Source organism: Stenella coeruleoalba, assembly GCF_951394435.1.
Source record: "Stenella coeruleoalba genome assembly, chromosome: 2".
NCBI lineage: Eukaryota > Metazoa > Chordata > Mammalia > Artiodactyla > Delphinidae > Stenella > Stenella coeruleoalba.
In genome coordinates this window covers 141,615,699-141,633,499 of record NC_137147.1, presented here as the reverse complement: position 1 = coordinate 141,633,499, position 17,801 = coordinate 141,615,699, and the positions used below count along the sequence as shown (strand labels likewise).

Genomic DNA, 17,801 nt, shown 5'->3' with positions numbered 1-17,801 from the left:
GCACTTACCACCACTGGGCATATTGTATATTCTCTAATTTATTATCTGCCTCCCACCACTAGAACATAAGCTCCATGATGGTGAGGGCTTTGTTTTGTCCACTGCTGTATCTAGCACCCAAAACAGTGCCTATTATGTGGAAATACTTAATAAATACTTGTTAAAGGAATGAATGTGAGGGGATGTGTTTGTGCATACATGATGGAGAGTGCCTGCATGGACCAGTATATGAGGACAGATACTTAGCACTGAGAACAAATATATAAAGAAAATACACTTATTTTAAGAAATACATTTTTTAAATATTAAGAGATTACTATAACAAACACCCATTTATTCACCCCCTAGTTTTAACAAATGTTAACAATGACCTTATTTGCTTCCGATATTTTAATTTATAAAGAAACAAAAAAATTACAGATTTAACTAAAACCTCATCTTCCATCCCTTTCTGTCCTCTAACTACTAGCCTGAAGCTAGCGCATTTCATTCACATGCATTTTAAAAATTTCTACTACGTAAATATACACATCTTTAAGTATGTAAAGATGTTTTGTATGCTTTATGACTTTAATAAATGGTGATGCGCTGAATATACTCCTTTATGGCTTGCTTTCTCACTCATCAAAATGATTTTGAGAATTAGTTACGTTGATACAGATCTACTTGCTTCATCTGAACCGCTGGATAGTATTCCATTAATGAAAGAAACAGTTTCTTTTATCCATTCCCCTACTGAGGGACATTTAGGTTGTTTCCTTTTGCGGGGACTATTATGAACAATGATACAATAAGTTGGCTCATCATCTAGAAATTTTCCACTTTCTTAAACATTTTTAGTATGTCCCCAGCAGATTAGTATGTTAAATCCTAACTTATTTAGGACATTAAGTTATGCTCATTGCTCTGTTGGGATTTTATTTTTTAATAAACATTTCAATATTTTTGCATCAAAAGAATGGATGTATAAAATTCAAGTGGATATTATGAATGTAGGCAAACTGGACTTTTAGTTTATCTGGTGGGTAAAAAATTTATAAAGGATCCTGTATTGCAATCTCAACTCCAGTTCCCAATAAGCCAAATTTGTAAAGATAACAAAATAACCTTCAATAACTTTTGTGATGATAAAAAAGGAGCTATATATGACCATGTGGATACGGTAGAAACCGAAAGGAATATCCTAAAATAAAAAACAAAGACTTAAAGTAAAAGTTAGAAGGGCCCTGGAAGAAAAGAGCCAAGGATACAAGAAGCTTCTTCTAAATTTCTTCTTATACAAAGGTTCAGCAAAAAAGAAAGTAGGAAGAGCCATTGTTCTTAAAATACTTTAAACATTTAACCCATAAAATATCTGCACTGTGGTTTGCCATGGCAAAAACCTTTCTTCTGGAATTACGTGCATGATTTAACTACTTGGTTTGTTAATAACTCCACTTTTCTAAATCAACTTGCTAAATCAAACACTGACATTCCCGAAAAGTTGTAAAACAAGAGCCACTTGTAGAGAATATTAAAAAAATACTCTCAATGAGCTAAAAACTGAGGAGAAAGTCCCAAATTAGCCAAAAATTTGCTGTGCAGATCAAAGCACCTGGACTAAATATCCTTAACTACACATTTTTGCAGTTTTGGAGCATATGACACTCTTAAGTTCTCTTCCAGCTCTAAAATATTCCTGTTCTATTCTAAATCAATCAAAGTCCAAATCACTTAAGGCTTATGGTTCAAAGGTTAAAAAACTAGTAATTCTTGAAAACTTTTGCCACAAGCTTTTATTTTTAAAAATATATTTATTATTTATTAATTTTGTCTGCATCGGGTCTTGGTTGCTGCGCGCGGGCTTTCTCTAGTTGCTGCGAGCAGGGGCTACTCTTTGTTGTGGTGCTCCGGCTTCTCATTGTGGTGGCTAATCTTGTTGTGGAGCACAAATTCTAGGTGCATGGGCTCAGCAGCTGTGGCCTGTGGGCTCTACAGCGCAGGCGCAGTAGTTGTGGCCCGCGGGTTTAGTTGCTCTGCAGCCTGTGGGATCTTCCAGACTAGGGCTCGAACCCACGTCCCCTCAGTTGGCAGGTGGATTCTTGACCCCTGCACCACCAGGGAAGGCCCCTTGCCTTTTTTTTTTTAACATCTTTATTGGAGTATAATTGCTTTACAATGGTGTGTTACTTTCTGCTTTATAACAAAGTGAATCAGTTATACATATACATATATCCCCATATCTCTTCCCTCTTGCGTCTCCCTCCCTCTCACCCCTCTAGGTGGTCACAAAGCACGGAGCTGATCTCCCTGTGCTATGCGGCTGCTTCCCACTAGCTATCTATTTTACATTTGGTAGTGTATTTATGTCCATGCCACTCTCTCACTTTGCCCCAGCTTAACCTTCCCCACTCCCCGTATCCTCAAATCCATTCCCTAGTAGGTCTGTGTCTTTAATCCTGTCTTGCCCCAAGGTTCTTCATGATGATTTTTTTTTTTAAGATTCTATATATATGTGCTGGCATATGGTATTTGTTTTTATCTTTGTGACTTACTTCACTCTGTATGACACACTCTAGGACCACCCACCTTACTAAAGATAACTCAATTTAATTTCTTTTTATGGCTGAGTAATATTCCATTGTATATATGTGCCACATCTTCTTTATCCATTCATCTGTTGATGGACACTTAGGTTGCTTCCATTTCCTGGCTATTGTAAATAGAGCTGCAGTGAACATTGTGGTACATGACTCTTTTTGAATTATAGTTTTCTCAGGGTATACGCCCAGTAGTGGGATTGCTGGGTCGTATGGTAGTTCTATTTTTAGTTTTTTAAGGAGCCTCCATACTGTTCTCCATAGTGGCTGTATCAATTTACATTCCCACCAACAGTGCAAGAGGGTTCCCTTTCTCCACACCCTCTGCAGCATTTATTGTCTGTAGATTTTTTGATGATGGCCATTCTGACTGGTGTGAGATGATATCACATTGTAGTTCTGATTTGCATTTCTCTAATGATTAATGATTTTGAGCATGCTTTCATGTGTTTGTTGGTAATCTGTATATGTTCTCTGGTGAAATGTCTATTTAGGTCTTCTGCCCATTTTTGGATTGGGTTGTTTGTTTTCTTGATATCGAGCTGCATGAGCTGCTTATAAGTTTTGGAGATTAATCCTTTGTCAGTTGCTTCATTTGCAAATATTTTCTCCCATTCTGAGGGTTGTCTTTTCACCTTGTTTATGCTTTCCTTTGCTGTGCAAAAGTTTTTAAGTTTCATTAGGTCCCATTTGTTCATTTTTGTTTTTATTTCCATTACTCTAGGAGGTGCATCAAAAAAGATCTTGCTGTGATTTATGTCATGGACTGTTGTGCCTATGTTTTCCTCTAAGAGTTTGATAGTGTCTGCCGTTACATTTAGGTCTTTAATCCATTTTGAGTTTATTTTTGTGTATGGTGTAAGGGAGTGTTCTAATTTCATTCTTTTACATGTAGCTGTCTAGTTCTCCCAGCACCACTTATTGAAGAGGCTGTCTTTTCTCCACTGTATATTCTTGCCTCCTTTATCAAAGATAAGGTGACCATAGGTGTGTGGGTTTATCTCTGGGATTTCTAACCTGTTCCACTGATCTATATTTGTTTTTGTGCCAGTAACATACTGTCTTGATTACTGTAGCTTTGTAGTATAGTCTGAAGTAAGGGAGCCTGATTCCTCCAGCTCCGTTTTTCGTTCTCAAGATTGCTTTGGCTATTCGGGGTCTTTTGTGTCTCAAACAAATTGTGAAATTTTTTGTCCTAGTTCTGTGAAAAATGTCAGTGGTAGTTTGATAGGGATTGCATTGTAACTGTAGACTGCTTTGGGCAGTAGAGTCATTTTCACTATGTTGATTCTTCCAATCCAAGAACATGGTATATCTCTCCATCTGTTGGTATCATCTTTAATTTCTTTCATCAGTGTCTTATAATTTTCTGCATACAAGTCTTTTGTCTCCTTAGGTAGGTTTATTCCGAGATATTTTATTCATTTTGTTGCAATGGTAAATGGGAGTGTTTCTTTAATTTCTCTTTCAGATTTTTCAGCATTAGTGTATAGGAATGCCAGAGATTTCTGTGCATTAATTTTGTATCCTGCTACTTCACCAAATTCATTGATTAGCTCTAGTAGTTTTCTGGTGGCATCTTTAGGATTCTCTATGTATAGTAACATGTCATCTGCAAACAGTGACAGCTTTACTTCTTGTTTTCCGATTTGGATTCCTTTTATTTCCTTTTCTTCTCTGATTGCTGTGGCTAAAACTTCCAAAACTATGTTGAATAAGAGTGGTGAGAGTGGGTAACCTTGTCTTTTTCCTGATCGTAGTGGAAATGGTTTCAGTTTTTCACCACTGAGGACGATGTTGGCTGTGGATTTGTCATATATGGCCTTTATTATGTTGAGGTAAGTTCCCTCTATGCCTACTTTCTGGAGGGTTTTTATCATAAATGGGTGTTGAATTTTGTCAAAACCTTTCTCTGCATCTATTGAGATGATCATTTGGTTTTTCTCCTTTGATTTGTTAATATGGTGTATCACATTGATTTGCGTATATTGAAGAATCCTTGCATTCCTGGGATAAACCCCACTTGATCATGGTGTATGATCCTTTTAATGTGCCGTTGGATTCTGTTTGCTAGTATTTTGAGGATTTTTGCATCTATATTCATCAGTGATATTGGCCTGTAGGTGTCTTTCTTTCTGACATCTTTGTCTGGTTTTGGTTATCAGGGTGATGGTGGCCTAGTAGAGTGTGTTCTACTAGGGTGTTGGGTGTGTTCTGCTAGGGTGTTGGGTGTGTTCTACTAGGGTGTTGGGTGTGTTCCTCCCTCTGCTATATTTTGGAAGAGTTTGAGAAGGATAGGTGTTAGCTCTTCTCTAAATGTTTGACAGAATTCGCCTGTAAAGCCATCTGGTCCTGGGCTTTTGTTTGTTGGAAGATTTTTAATCACAGTTTCAATTTCAGTGCTTGTGATTGCTCTGTTCATATTTTCTATTTCTTCCTGGTTCAGTCTTGGAAGGTTATGCATTTCTAAGAATTTGTCCATTTTTTCCAGGTTCTCCATTTTTTTAAAATAAATTTATTTATTTTAGTTTATTTATCTTTGGCTGCATTGGGTCTTCATTGCCCCACGTGGGCTTTCTGTAGCTGCGGCAAGTGGGGGCTACTCTTCATTGCAGTGTGTGGGCTTCTCATTGCGGTGGCTTCTCTTGTTGGGGAGCATGGGCTCTAGGCGTGCGGGCTTCAGTAGTTGTGGCACACGGGCTCAGTAGTTGTGGCTTGCGGGCTCTAGAGTGCAGGCTCAGTAGTTGCGGCGCACGGGCTTAGTTACTCCATGGCATGTGGGCTCTTCCCAGACCAGGGATCGAACCTGTGTCCACTGCACTAGCAGGCAGATTCTTAACCACTGCGCCACCAGGGAAGTCCCCAGGTTGTCCATTTTATTGGCATATAGTTGCTTTTGGTAATCTCTCATTATCCTTTGTATTTCTGCAGTGTCAGTTGTTACTTCTCCTTTTTCATTTCTAGTTCTATTGATTTGAGTTTTCTCCCTTTTTTTCTTGATGAATCTGGCTAATGGTTTATCAATTTCGTTTATCTTCTCAAGGAACCAGCTTTCAGTTTTATTGATCTTCGCTATCGTTACCTTCATTTCTTTTTCATTTATTTCTGATCTGATCTTTATGAATTCTTTCCTTCTGCTAAGTTTGGGGTTTTTTTGTTCTTCTTTCTCTAAGTGTTTTAGGCGTAAGGTTAGGTTGTTTATTTGAGATGTTTCTTGTCTCTTAAGGTAGGATTGTATTGCTATAAACTTCCCTCTTAGAACTGCTTTTGCTGCATCCTATAGGTTTTGGGTCATCATGTTTCCATTGTCATTTGTATCTAGGTATTTTTTGATTTCCTCTTTGATTTCTTCAGTGATCTCTTGGTTATTAACTAGTGTATTGTTCAGCCTCCATGCATCTGTATTTTTTACAGATTTTTTCCTGTAATTGATATCTAGTCTCATAGTGATGTGGTCGGAAAAGATGCTTGATACGATTTCAATTTTCTTAAATTTACCAAGGCTTGATTTGTGACCCAAGATATGATCTATCCTGGAGAATGTTCCATGAGCACTTGAGAAGAAAGTGTATTCTGTTGTTTCTGGATGCACTGTCCTATAAATATCAATTAAGTCCATCTTGTTTAATGTATCATTTAAAGCTTGTGTTTCCTTATTTATTTTCATTTTGGATGATCTGTCCACTGGTGAAAGTGGGGTGTTAAAGTCCCCTACTATGAATGTGTTACTGTCGATTTCCCCTTTTATGGCTGTTAGTATTTGCCTTACGTATTGAGGTGCTCCTACGTTGGGTGCATAAATATTTACAATTGTTATATCTTCTTCTTGGAATGATACGTTGATCATTATGTAGTGTCCTTTTTTTTTTCTTTTGTTTTTGTTTTATATTTGCGGTATGTGGGCCTCTCACTGTTGTGGCCTCTCCTGTTGCGGAGCACAGGCTCCAGACACGCAGGCTCAGCGGCCATGGCTCACGGGCCCAGCCACTCCGCGGCATGTGGGATCTTCCCAGACCGGGGCACGAACCCGTAAACCCTGCATCGGCAGGCGGACTCTCAACCACTGCGCCACCAGGGAAGCCTTGTAGTATCCTTCTTTGTCTCTTGTGATAGTCTTTGTTTTAAAGTCTATTTTGTCTGATATGAGAATTGCTAATCAAGTCCAGGAAGCACAGAGAGTCCCATACAGGATAAATCCAAGGAGAGACACACCAAGACATATATTAATCAAACTATCAAAAATTAAACACAGAGAAAAAATATTAAAAGCAGCAAGGGAAAAACAACAAATAACATACAAGGGAATCCCCATAGGGTTAACAGCTGATCTTTCAGGAGAAACTCTGCAAGCCAGAAGGGAGTGGCAGGACATATTTAAAGTGATGAAGGGGGAAAACCTACAACCAAGATTACTCTACCCAGCAAGGATCTCATCCAGATTTGACAGAGAAACTAAAACCTTTACAGACAAGCAAAAACTAAGAGAATTCAGCACCACCAAACCAGCTTTACAACAAATGCTAAAGGAAATTCTCTAGGCAGCAAACACAAGAGAAGGAAAATACCTACAAAAACCCAAAACAATTAAGAAAATGATAATAGGAACATACATATCAATACTTACCTTAAATGTAAATGGATTAAATGCTCCAACCAAAGGACATAGACTGGCTGAATGGATACAAAAACAAGACCCGTATATATGCTGTCTACAAGAGACCCACTTCAGACCTAGGGACACATACAGACTGAAAGTGAGGGGATGGAAAAAGATATTCCATGCTATAAGCTTTTATTTATTTATTTATTTATTTTTTGCGGTACGTGGGCTTCTCACTGTTGTGGCCTCACCTGTTGCGGAGCACAGGCTCCGAATGCGCAGGCTCAGCGACCATGGCTCACGGGCCTAGCCGCTCCGCGGCACGTGGGATCTTCCCAGACCGGGGCACGAACCCGTGTACCCTGCATCAGCAGGCGGACTCTCAACCACTGCGCCAACAGGGAAGCCCGCCAGAAGATTTTAATGGGAGGTGGAGAAGTGGGGGAAACATTTTTTGAGGCCAAAGCTGTAAACCTCGTAAAAAAATCATGTATGAACTTGAGGAAAGACTCCTCATGCATTTCCTCATGTCCATTAGACTGTTTTTTGGGTTTTGGTTTTTTGGGTTTTTTTCCTCCTGGTTTTGAAAACTAGTAGATGCTTTCAATCAAGCCACCTAATCTCCCCAAATCAAAAATAAGCTATAATAACTATACCCTTGAGTATTATCCACACATCAATAATTTAAATCTAACCTTTGTCTGATTCTCTATATACACATTTGGCAGATATGAAAACAAGTTTCCTGCATTGCATGTCTATTTTAGTTTTTCTGAACGAGTTAGAAGTCATTGTACATCTCCTACAGAGATCTAAATTTGCTTTTACTACCTTATAGTCAATGGAAACAAAGATTGTTAAAAGATATAAACCACAACCCATTGCTTAAAATAAGACCCTACCACTAAGATTAGGGAACTTTCTCTATATTCAGGACTGATACTAGATTTAAGAGTAAGAAAATAGGATGGCGGAGTAGAAGGACGTGCTCTTACTCCGTCTTGCGAGAACACCAGAATCATAACTAGCTGCTGGACAATCATCGAAAGGAAGACACTGGAACTCACCAAAAAAGATACACCACATCCAAAGACAAAGGAGAAGCCACAATGAGACGGCAGGAGGGGCGCAATCACAGTAAAATCAAATCCCGTAACTGCTGGGTGGGTGACTCACAGACTGGAGAACACTTATACCACAGAAGTCAACCCACTGGAGTGAAGGTTCTGAGCCCCACATCAGGCTTCCCAACCTGGCGGTCTGGCAACGGAAGGAGGAATTCCTACAGAATCAGACTTTGAAGTCTAGTAGGAATTGACTGCAGGACTTCGAAAGGACTGGGGGAAACAGAGACTCCACTCTTGGAGGGCACACACAAAGTAGTGTGCACATTGGGACACAGGGGAAGGAGCAGTGGCCCTATAGGAGACTGAACCAGACCTACCTGCTAGTGTTGGAGCCTCTCCTGCAGAGGCGGGAGGTGGCTGTGGCTCACCATGGGGACAAGGACACTGGCAGCAGAAGTTCTGGGAAGTACTCCTTGGTGTGAGCCCTCCCAGAGTCTGTCATTAGCCCCACCAAAGACCCCAGGTAGGCTCCACTGTTCGCTTGCCTCAGGCAAAACAACCAACAGGGAGGGAACCCAGCCCCGCCCATCAACAGTCAAGCAGATTAAAGTTTTACTGAGCTCTGCCCACCAGAGCAACAGTCAGCTCTACCCACCACCAGCCCCTCCCATCAGGAAACTTACACAAGCCTCTTAGATAGCCTCATCCACCAGAGGGCAGACAGCAGAAGCAAGAAGGACTACAATCCTGCAGCCTATGGAACAAAAACCACATTCACAGAAAGATAGACAAGATGAAAAGACAGAGGGCTATGTACCAGATGAAGGAACAAGATAAAACGCCAGAAAAACAACTAAATGAGGTGGAGATAGGCAACCTTCCAGAAAAAGAATTCAGAATAATGATAGTGAAGATAATCCAGGACCTCAGAAAAAGAAGATGCAAGAAATGTTTAACGAAGACCTAGAAGAATTAAAGAACAAACAGAGATGAACAATACAAAACTGAAATGAAAACTACACTAGAAGGAATCAATAGCAGAATAACTGAGGCAGAAGAACGGATAAGTGACCTGGAAGACAGAATGGTGGAATTCACTGCTGCCAAACAGAATAAAGAAAAAGAATGAAAAGAAATGAAGACAGCCTAAGAGACCTCTGGGACAACATTAAGCGTAACAACATTCGCATTATAGGGGTTCCAGAAGGAGAAGAGAGAGAGAAAGGACCAGAGAAAATATTTGAAGAGATTATAGTCGAAAACTTCCCTAACATGGGAAAGGAAATAGCCACCCAAGTCCAGGAAGCTCAGAGAGTCCCATACAGGATAAACCCAAGGAGAAACACACTGAGACACATAATACTCAAATTGGCAAAAATTAAAGACAAAGAAAAATTACTGAAAGCAGCAAGGGAAAAACGACAAATAACATACAAAGGAACTCCCATAAGGTAAACAGCTGGTTTCTCAGCAGAAACTCTACAAGCCAGAAGGAAGTGGCAATGATATACTTAAAGTGATGAAAGGGAAGAAGCTACAACCAAGATTACTCTACCCAGCAAGGATCTCAATTAGATTCGATGGAGAAACCCTAATCAAAAGCTTTACAGACAAGCAAAAGCTAAGAGAATTCAGCACCACCAAACCAGCTCTACAACAAATGCTAAAGGAACTTCTCTAAGTGGGAAACATAAGAGAAGAAAAGGACCTACAAAAATAAACCCAAAACAATTAAGAAAATGCTCATAGGAACATACATATCGATAATTACCTTAAACGTGAATGGATTAAATGCTCCAACAAAAGACACAGGCTTGCTGAATGGATACAAAAATAAGACCCATATATTTGCTGTCTACAAGAGACCCACTTCAGCCCTAGGGACACATAAACTGAAAGTGAGGGGATGAAAAAATATATTCCATGTAAATGGAAATCAAAAGAGAGCTGGAGTAGCTATACTCATATCAGATAAAATAGACTTTAAAATAAAGAATGTTACAAGAGACAAGGACGGACACTACATAATGATCAAGGGATCAATCCAAGAAGAAGATGTAACAATTATAAATATATATGCACACAACATAGGAGTACCTCAATACATAAGGCAACTGCTAACAGGTATAAAGAGGAAATCAACAATAACACAATAATAGTGGGGGCTTTAACACCTCACTTACACCAATGGACAGATTATCCAAAATGAAAATAAACAAGGAAACATAAGCTTTAAATGGCACAATAGACCAGACAGATTTAATTGATATTTATTGGACATTCCATCCCAAAACACCAGACTACACTTGCTTCTCAAGTGCACACGGAACATTCTCCAGGATAGATCACATCTTGGGTCACAAATCAAGCCTCAGTAAATTTAAGAAAATTGAAATCATATCAAGCATCTTTTCTGACCACAACGCTATGAGATTAGAAATGAATTACAGGGAAAAAAACTTAAAAAACACAAACACATGCAGGCTAAACAATATGTTACTAAATAACCAAGAGATCACTGAAGAAATCAAAGAGGAAATCAAAAAATACCTAGAGACAAATGACAATGAAAACATGATGATCCAAAACCTATGGGATGCAGCAAAAGCAGTTCTAAGAGGGAAGTTTATACCTATACAAGCTTACCTCAAGAAACGAGAAAAATCTCAAATAAACAATCTAACCTTACACCTAAAGGAACCAGAGAAAGAAGAACAAAGAAAACTCAAAGTTAGCAGAAGGAAAAAAATCATAAAGATCAGAGCAGAAATAAATGAAATAGTAACAAACAGTAGCAAAGATCAATAAAACTAAAAGCTGGTTCTTTGAGAAGATAAACAAAATTGATAAACCATTAGCCAGACTCATCAAGAAAAAGAGGGAGAGGACTCAAATCAAAAAAATTAGAAATGAAAAAGGAGAAGTTACAACAGACACCGCAGAAATACAAAGCATCCTAAGAGACTACTACAAGCAACTCTATGCCAATAATATGCACAACCTGGAAGAAATGGACAAATTCTTAGAAAGGTATAACATTTCACGACTGAACCAGGAAGAAATAGAGAATATGAACAGACCAATTACAAGTAATGAAATTGAAACTGTATTAAAAATCTTCCAACAAACAAAAGTCCAGGACCAGATGGCTTCAAAGGTGAACTCTATGAAACATTAACATAAGAGCTAACACACATCCTTCTCAAACTCTTCCAAAAAATTACAGAGGGAGGAACACTCCCAAACTCACTCTATGAGGCCACCATCCCCCTGATACCAAAACCAGACAAAGATACTACAAAAACAGAAAATTACAGAAAAATATCACTGATGAATATAGATGCAAAAATCCTCAACAAAATACTAGCAAACAGAATCCAACAACACATTAAAAGGATCATACACCATGATCAAGTGGGATTTATCCCAGGGATGCAAGGATTCTTCAATATACGGAAATCAATCAATGTGATACACCATATTAACAGATTGAATAAAAACCATATGATCATCTCAATAGATGCAGGAAAAACTTTTGACAAAATTCAACACCCATTTATGAAAAGAACTCTCGAGAAAGTGGGCACAGAGGGAAACTACCTCAACATAATAAAGGCCATATATGACAAACCCACAGCAAACATCATTCTCAATGGTGAAAAACTGAAAGCATTTCCACTAAGATCAGGAACAAGACAAGGAGGTCCACTCTCACCACTATTATTCAACATAGTTTTGGAAGTCCTAGCCATGGCAATCAGAGAAGAAAAAGAAATAAAAGGAATACAAATTGGAAAAGAAGAAGTAAAACTGTCACTGTTTGCAGATGACATGATACTATACATAGAGAAGCCTAAAAATGCCACCAGAAAACTACTAGAGCTAATCAATGAATTTGGTAAAGTTGCAGGATACAAAATTAATGCACAGAAATCTCTTGCATTCCTATACACTAACGTTGAAAAATCTTAAAGAGAAATTAAGGAAACACTCCCATTTACCATTGCAACAAAAAGAATAAAATACCTAGGAATAAACCTACCTAAGGAGACAAAAGACCTGTATGCATAAAATTATAAGACACTGATGAAAGGAATTAAAGATGATACCAACAGATGGAGAGATATACCATGTTCTTGGATTGGAAGAATCAATATTGTGAAAATGACTCTACTACCCAAAGCAAGCTACAGATTCAATGCAATCCCTATCAAATTACCAATGGCATTTTTTACAGAACTAGAACAAAAAATCTTAAAATTTGTATGGAGACACAAAAGACCCCGAATAGCCAAGGCAGTTGTGAGAAAGAAAAACAGAGCTGGTGGAATCAGACTCCCTGACTTCAGATTATACTACAAAGCTACAGTAATCAAGACAATATGGTACTGGCACAAAAACAGAAACATAGAGCAATGGAACAAGATAGAAAGCCCAGAGATAAACCCACGCACCTATGGTCAACTAATCTATGACAAAGGAGGCAAGAATATACAATGGAGAAAAGACAGTCTCTTCAGTAAGTGGTGTTGGGAAAACTGGACAGGTACATTTAAAAGAATGAAATTAGAACACTCCCTAATACCATACACAAAAATAAACTCAAAATGGATTAGAGACCTAAATGTAAGACAGGACACTATAAAACTCTTAGAGGAAAACATAGAACACTCTTTGACATAAATCACAGCAAGATCTTTTTTGATCCACCTCCTAGAGTAATGGAAATAAAAACAAAAATAAACAAATGGGACCTAATGAAACTTAAAAGCTTTTGCACAGCAAAGGAAAGCATAAACAAGATGAAAAGACAACCCTCAGAATGGCAGAAAATATTTGCAAATGAATCAATGGACAAAGGATTAATCTGCAAAATATATAACCAGGTCATGCAACTCAATATTAAAGCAAGAAACAACCCAATCCAAAAATGGGCAGAAGACTAAACAGACATTTCTCCAAAGAAGACATACAGATGGCCAAGAAGCACATCAAAAGCTGCTCAACATCACTAATTATTAGAGAAATGCAAATCAAAACTACAATGAGGTATCACCTCATACCAGTTAGAATGGGCATTATCAGAAAATCTACAAACAACAAATGCTGGAGAGGGTGTGGAGAAAAGGGAACCCTTGCACTGTTGGTGGGAATGTAAAATGATACAGCCACTATGGAGAACAGTATGGAGGTTCCCTAAAAAACTAAAAATAGAATTACCATATGACCCAGCCATCCCCCTACTGGGCATATACCCAGAGAAAACCATAATTCAAAAAGACACATGCACTGCAATGTTCATTGCAGTACTATTTACAATAGCCGGGTCATGGAAGCAACCTAAATGCCCATCAACAGACAAATGGATAAAGAAGATGTGGTATATATATACAATGGAATATTACTCGGCCATAAAAAGGAAAGAAATTGGGTCATTTGTTAAGACGTGGATGGATCTAGAGACTGTCATACAGAGTGAAGTAAGTCAGAAAGAGAAAAACAAATATCGTATATTAACGCATGTATGTGGAACCTAGAAAACTGGTACAGATGAACCGGTTTGTAGGCCAGAAGTTGAGACACAGATGTAGAGAACAAACGTATGGACACCAAGGGGCGAAAGACGCAGGGGGGTGGGGATGGTGATGTGCTGAATTGGGCGATTGGGATTGACATGTATACACTGATGTGTATAAAATTGACGACTAATAGGAGCTTGCTGTATAAAAAAATAAAATAAAATTCAAAAATTAAGAAGAAAAGAGTTAAGAGAATAAACATTTAAGAGGTTTTTATTCCTATAATGTTTCTTAAGAGAACTGAGACGACCTTAAACACTGGGCAAAAATAAAATAAAACAACTCTTCCTTGCTGTATGTCAATTATATCTCAAAACTGAAAAAAAAGAAAATCTCATCCTCAGTCGTTAAATGCACATAAAAGGGACTGAATAAGCAGAGTTAACTAAGGAATAATTAATAACAGCTAACGTTTACATAGCACTTACTAGGTACTATCCTAAGTTCTTTACAGATATGAAACATTTAATCTTCACAAAAAACCTGTGAAATAAAATACTACTTTATCCTTGTTTCATGCATGAGGAAACTGAGGCACAAAGAGTTAAAGAACTTGTCCAAGACATGCATCTGGAATGCAAATCCAGCAGGTTAGCTGGAGTCCATTCTGTTCACACTATGTTACACTGCCTCTTTATTCTTTCAGCAGAGAATTAATGCTCTCTGACAACACTGGGACCAATACTTTAGAGTAAGGAAAAATAGGAACTCAGGTGTGGTTTTGGTTTCAGTGCAACAAGTCTACCTTGAACACTTTGATTAATTAATAAGACCTAGAAATGGTTCTAATGACATTGGCGATTTCCTTTGAACACAAAACTAACAAATCTATAAAATAAAGGAAAATTCACCAATGGGAAAAGGGCAAGTATCTGTGAGCCTGAACAGTCTTGCTAAAACACCAAACCAAATCTTGAAACAAGGTTAAGCTGGACATCAGATTATGGAAGAGTACAAAAACCCTTCTTGCCATCACTATCAATACCACATGAGGCCTGTAAAACTTTCTTGCTACCATGATCTTCTTCCTCCACCATAATCTCTCCACTGTCACATGTAATCATCAAATCAAAATGCAAAGATAGCATGAAAGAATAGGGTATTTTGTATATGAATGGCTGTTGACAAGTAGGGGTCACATAGCTGCAAATAGCTCTTTTAGGATACAAATGAGATACCGTCAGCATCCATTTTTCGAATTACCTATTTAAACATTTTAAACGAATACTGCTACTACCTTAAAACTGCAGATTTTTCTAAAAGAAAATTTGGAATTGAAAGGTATTTACAGATAATAAACTAACACATATATAGTGTTTTCTTACATGTTCTGGAACATGATTCTAAATTCATTTAACCATCACAATTACTTATAAGGTAGATGCTACTATCACTCTCATTTTACAATTGTGAAACTGAGGCACAGAGAAGTTATGTTACTTTCTCAAGGTCACAAAGCCAATAAGTGTCAGAGATAGGATTAATATCCAGACACTCCGGCTCCAGAGTCTGTGCTTTGAACCACTTGGCTATACTGATCTTAACCACTACACAATACAGATCTATTTTACTATCTTATTGAGGGGGTTAAAAACATTTTCAGACTCCTAAAATTTGTGTTGTATCCAGTCACATATCAATACACTCCATTTCTTTTTCTTGTAGCTTTACCTAAAGCTTCAGTATTTCTCTTCTTGCTAGCTTAAAAGAAGAGAGCACATAAGAGCTCAATAAATGTAAATTATTTTAGGAAGTATGTAGTTCTAACTATGGTCATAACAGCTTTGCTTGTAATATAAAAAACTTAGAATCTAAATGTCTTACAATAGAAGATGGAATAAATTGTGGCACATCCACTTAATGTAGTAATATTTAGCCATTCAAAGCTGTTATATATGAAAAGATGTTAAACCTCCACAATAATCAAAGAAATGCAAATTAAAATTAGAATGATTTCTTCTTATTAGATAGTCAATAATTAAAAAGGGATTGATAACAACCAGTGTTGGTGAGGTACAGGACCTGGGAAAGGGCATTCTTATACAGTACGGTTGCTGGGAATATAAACTGTCACAACTTTTTCAGAGCAATCTGTCAACACTTCTCAAAATGTACACCATACCCATCAATTCTAGTTACAATTATTTACTCTTCCAGAAACACTCCAATAAATATACAAAGAAAAAGGCACAAAATTGATCAAAGCAGCATTATGAGTAATGGGAAAAACTGGAAATAACTTGTATTCATCATTCTTCATTTGTATTTTCTGGAATACTATACAATCATTGAAAGAATTAAGTAGAGAGTTATATTAACTGACAAAGATGGATAGTTAAAAAAAAGCTTATATCAGAATATATTGAAATTTCCAATTTTTGAAAAATAAAGGATGAATTTATCCATATTACATATACTCCACATATGTGCACACAAAAGGGTCTGGAAGGATACAAGCCAAATTGTTAATTGTTAATCCTGGCAAAGGATCACAAAAGATGGAAGCAGGAACAAGAACTTTCGCTCTTTACTTCCTAGATGTATGATTTGCTCCCCTCCCCCTCTCAATTTTTTTTTGACTATATATTTCTTTTTAAAATTTAAAACAGCAATTAAAAAAAAAAGATAATTACAATTACAGATCATGCATGGCCTTAAGGCTACTGGAAGGACTCTGGCTTTTACTAAGAGTGAGATGGGAAGCCATTAAGGGTTGTAAACCAAAGAGAGATATGATCTAATTTGTTTTGCTATGTGAAGAATAGGTTGTAGGAAGAAGTAGAAGCAGTGATCAGCTAAACCAGGGGTCTGGCAAACTACGGCTTGTGTTTGACCCAAGGCCTGTTTGTACAACTGAGCTAAGACTGGTAAAAAGGTTGTTTTTAAAACAAAGGATGAATTTGCGACAGAGCCTGTATATGACCTGCAAAAGCTAGCTTATCATTTAGCCCTTTATTCAAAAGTTTGCCTAACTCCTGAATTAGGAGACCACTGCAATAATCCAGTTAAGAGATGATTATGGCTTGGATCAGGGCTGCAGCACGTGGAGAAGCTGAGAAGTGTTCAAGTTCAAAATATGTTTTGAAATGAAAGTCAACAGAATTTACAGAAGAAGTGAATGAGAGGTAGAAGATAAAGGTTAAGGATTACTCCAAGGATTTTTAGTCTGAGTAACTAAAGAGTGGAATTTCCTTTTACTAGAGGAGGAAAATTATGGGGATAAGTAGATTTGGAGAGGGACACTAGGAGTTCAGTTTTGGACATGTTAAATTTGAGATAACCTATTTGATAAGATATCCAAGAAGAGATAATGAATTAGAAAGATGGGGGGGGGGGACACAGAAATTTAGAAGTCATCCACACATAGCCTGTATTTAAATGATTAAATCATCAATGAAGTGAGTTTAGATTTAAAGATAAATGGTCTGAGGACTGAACCTTGGGGCACTCTGTTGTGTTGCAGTTAGGGAATTGGGAAGAAATTAGCAAAGGCAGAAGGGGAACAACTGGTGAGGTAGGAGGAAAAAAGCCAGAGAGCACAGAGGATAGAGACTGAATCTTCTCTTCCTGCCACTGTTTCAAGAAGGGAGAAGTGATCATCTATGTCTAAATGTACTAAAAAATTAAGATGAAGAGTTGATCACTGGATTCAACAAGTGCAATCTTGGTGGAATGATGGAGACAAAAGCCTAACTGGAAAGAGTCAAAGTGAGGAAGGAGACAGAATACAGTCAACTCTTGAGATGTTTTATTATAAAGAACAATCAAATGGGGGAACAGATGGAGTGGGATATAAAGAGCAAGAAGCTTTGTAAAGATGGGAGGTATTGTAACATGCTTTTGCATGCTGGAGGAAATAACCCACTAGAGAATGAAAAACTGATGATTCAAAAAAAAGTAGGGAGGATTGCTGAATCTATGTCTCAAATAGGTGAGTATACAGGATCTAGTGCACAAGTGGAGGGGTTACCCTTGG

General features: G+C 37.7%; 1 protein-coding gene across 9 annotated transcripts in view; it reads right to left on the bottom strand.

Moving 5' to 3' along the window:
- The window catches only part of DENND4A (DENN domain containing 4A), a 131,367-nt gene that overhangs the window by 71,716 nt on the left and 41,850 nt on the right, over nucleotides 1-17,801 (bottom strand). The window lies entirely within an intron of this gene.